Raw genomic sequence first — 3467 nt, 5'->3', positions numbered from 1 at the left:
GCCTCGCCTCGCTGTCGCGCTGTCTCCCCCGACCCCATCTCTCTCTGCCCTCTGTAAGCCCTCTCCCCTCCCCTCTTCTCTGCTATTTAGTGCTAATTAGTATGAACCCTAGGCTATTTTTTAGTGTAACAAAAAAATGATTATATAGGTTTCTTGCATTTTTTTAGTTAAAGCAATTGTTGTTATTTAAATTTTATAGTGCTAGTTAGTTAATTAGAATTAGTATGAAACCTAGGACAGATTAGTTAAAACGTTTGTTGCTATTTAAATTTTTTAGTTAAAGCAATTGTTGCTATTTAAAAAACAGAATTTGAAGTGGACAGATTAGTTCTATATTTTAAAAAAACATGACTTGCATTTATATTTTTCTTCAAGTTCTATATTTGTCTTTCTTTTATATGCAAATTTGAAGTGGACATGTGATATGTGCATATGTGATATGTGGACATGTCATATTTGGAATTTGGACATGTCATGTGGACATGTGATGTGCAGGGTAAATGATACGACTGGCCTATATTTCGCCGGAATGTTGATTCATTTCCGTTCCGGTGAATTTCAAGCGCTCAATATGTCCACTTTTTAGCAAAGGTCATGTCGAAATTTTCCGTGAATTTTGGCATGACTTGTGCTAGAAAGTAGGCATATCGAGTGCCGGGAGTTGCTGGAACAGCATTCCGGCAAACATAGATCTTTTTTATGTCACTTCTCATTTTTTGTAGTTTGAGAATGAAACGAGGAGACTTAATCATAGGAAACATGTCGAACAACGAAGAAACCGGACCTTCTGACCAAGATGCAGACGAGATGAATTATGAGGGTGAACAAGAGTACCTCAACTATTTGATTGCTAAGCAAAGTCAAGGTTTGCACGTAGTCCTTGATGATGGTACTGACGCCGACATCGACACCGACGGCGCCGACACTGATGGCGGCGCCGAGACTGGCGGGGAAGGTACCGGCGAGGAAGGTACCGGCGGGGAAGATACCGACGCCGATACCGGAGAGAAGAAGTAGAAGAAGCACGGATGACTAGTGAACACCAAGATGGCACCTGGCAAGTTTGAGCCATTGGAGCAGGAAGAACCTCGCAAGTGCTATGGGAACCAAGTAGGATGCATCCTACGCGAATTCGTGCTACGTCTTGAGCTTGCGTTGGTTTTCCTTGAAGAGGAAAGGGTGATGCAGCACAGCTGTGTAAGTATTTCCCTCAGTTTTTAAGAACCAATGTATCAATCCAGTAGGAGGCTCCTCACAAGTCCCACGAACCTACACAAACAAACAAAGAACTCGCAACCAACGCGATAAAGGGGTTGTCAATCCCTTCACGGCCCCTTGCGAAAGTGAGATCTGATAGAGATAATATGATAAGATAAATATATTTTTGGTATTTTATAATATAGATGCAGAAAATAAAGATGCAAATAAAAGTAGATTGGAAACGTATACGATAAAAGATAGACCCGGTGGCCATAGGTTTCACTAGAGGCTTCTCTCAAGATAGCATAAGTATTACGGTGGGTGAACAAATTACTATCGAGCAATTGATAGAAGAGCGAATGATTATGAGACTATCTAGGCATGATCATGTATATAGGCATCACGTCCATAACAAGTAGACCGACTCCTGCCTGCATCTACTACTATTACTCCACACATCCACCGCTATCCAGCATGCACCTAGAGTATTAAGTTCATAAGAACAGAGTAACGCATTAAGAAATATGGCATGATGTAGAGGGATAAACTCGAGCAATATGATATAAACCCCATCTTTTTATCCTGGATGGAAACAATACAATACATGTCTTGCAAACCTTTCTGTCACTGGGTAAGAACACCGCAAGATTGAACCCCAAGCTAAGCACTTATCCCATGGCAAGAAAGATCAATCTAGTAGGCCAAACAAAACCGATAATTCAAAGAGACTTGCAAAGATAACTCAATCATACATAAAAGAATTCAAAGAAGATTCAAATATTATTCATAGATAAACTTGATCATAAACCCACAATCATCGGATCTCGACAAACACACCGCAAAAAGAGATTACATCGAATAGATCTCCACAAGAGAGGGGAAGATCATTCTATTGAGATCCAAAAAGAGAGAAGAAGCCATCTAGCTAATAACTATGGACCCGAAGGTCTGTGGTAAACTACTCACAACTCATTGGAGGGGCTATGGTGTTGAGGTAGAAGCCCTGCATGGTTGAATCCCCCTCCGGCGGAACGCCGGCGACGGCTCCAAGATGGGATCTTGCGGATACCCTTACATACTAGCCATAGATGCATCAAAATAAGCAAACAACACACGAAAGACAGAATCTGTCAAAAACAGAACAGTCTGTAGCAATCTGTAACTAACGCAAACTTCTGAAACTTTAAAACTCCTACCAAAATAGGACGTCCTTAAAAATTTGTTTGTTGAACAGCATAACAAAGAATCAATGCAAAAGCTCGTTTCTGTGATTTATTGAAATTTCTCTCGTGAGCGCAAAGTTTCTGTTTTTCAGCAGAATCAAATCAACTCATATCATATGTTATCCTATAGGTTCTACTTGGCACAAATACTAAATAAAATATGAAGACACCATATAAATAGAAAGTAGAAACAAAATTTATTACTAAATAGGAACAAAAACAAGAAACACAAAGAAAATTGGGTTGCCTCCCAACTAGTGCTATCGTTTAACGCCCCTAGCTAGGCATAAAAGCGAAGATAAATCTAAGTAGTGCCATAATAATAAGATAGATCTTGAAAACTCATCTCATATTCTCTACGTTCGGCGGCAAGTTTTCTTTGAGGCAGGCAAAAATAATCAAAAGGGCTAAATTTAGTGGGACAAAAGTCCCCAAGATCAATCTCAGGAGGAACGGGTTCCTCCCTTGGCCCTTCATAATTCACGACTAATTCATCACTAAAAGCATTCTTTTGGCAAAATCTTGTGAGCCTATACTCAAGAGAGTATCCTAGCTCATTATTTCGAAGAGAAAAATCATTATTAAGTTCGGAAATTTTATCAATCAAGACATTGGTAGGAACCTTTCTTCTGAGGTTTTCATTGAAAGCAACATAATCCGAAGATTGAAAACGCCTAATTTCCTCTTGTTCAAAGAGGACCGCCTCTATGGGAGGACGACCGGCGTCCATCCTATAGCGCACAAAGATTTCTTTGGCCTCTCTTATTATAAATCTAAACTCATGAGCCAAAAAGATAGTAACAGTGCGCTTAACAGAAGAATGCTCAATATTGGAAAATTCTAGAAAAAAAATTTGAATGCAAGGATGCATATGCATAAATTGTATTTCAAGTTCAACTACAAGCATAGTGAAAGCATCCGCAAGACTACTAGTTTTCTGAAGAATAGAACCACCCATGGAAGGTAAAGCACCGGCACAAGTAAAGAAATCTTGAATAACACCTTTTCCAATAATATTATCACTACCGTTTGGAAACTTTTTAG

This window comes from Triticum dicoccoides, chromosome 5B (assembly GCF_002162155.2).
Source record: "Triticum dicoccoides isolate Atlit2015 ecotype Zavitan chromosome 5B, WEW_v2.0, whole genome shotgun sequence".
NCBI classification, from domain to species: Eukaryota; Viridiplantae; Streptophyta; class Magnoliopsida; order Poales; family Poaceae; genus Triticum; species Triticum dicoccoides.
This window is presented reverse-complemented; position numbering follows the sequence as displayed.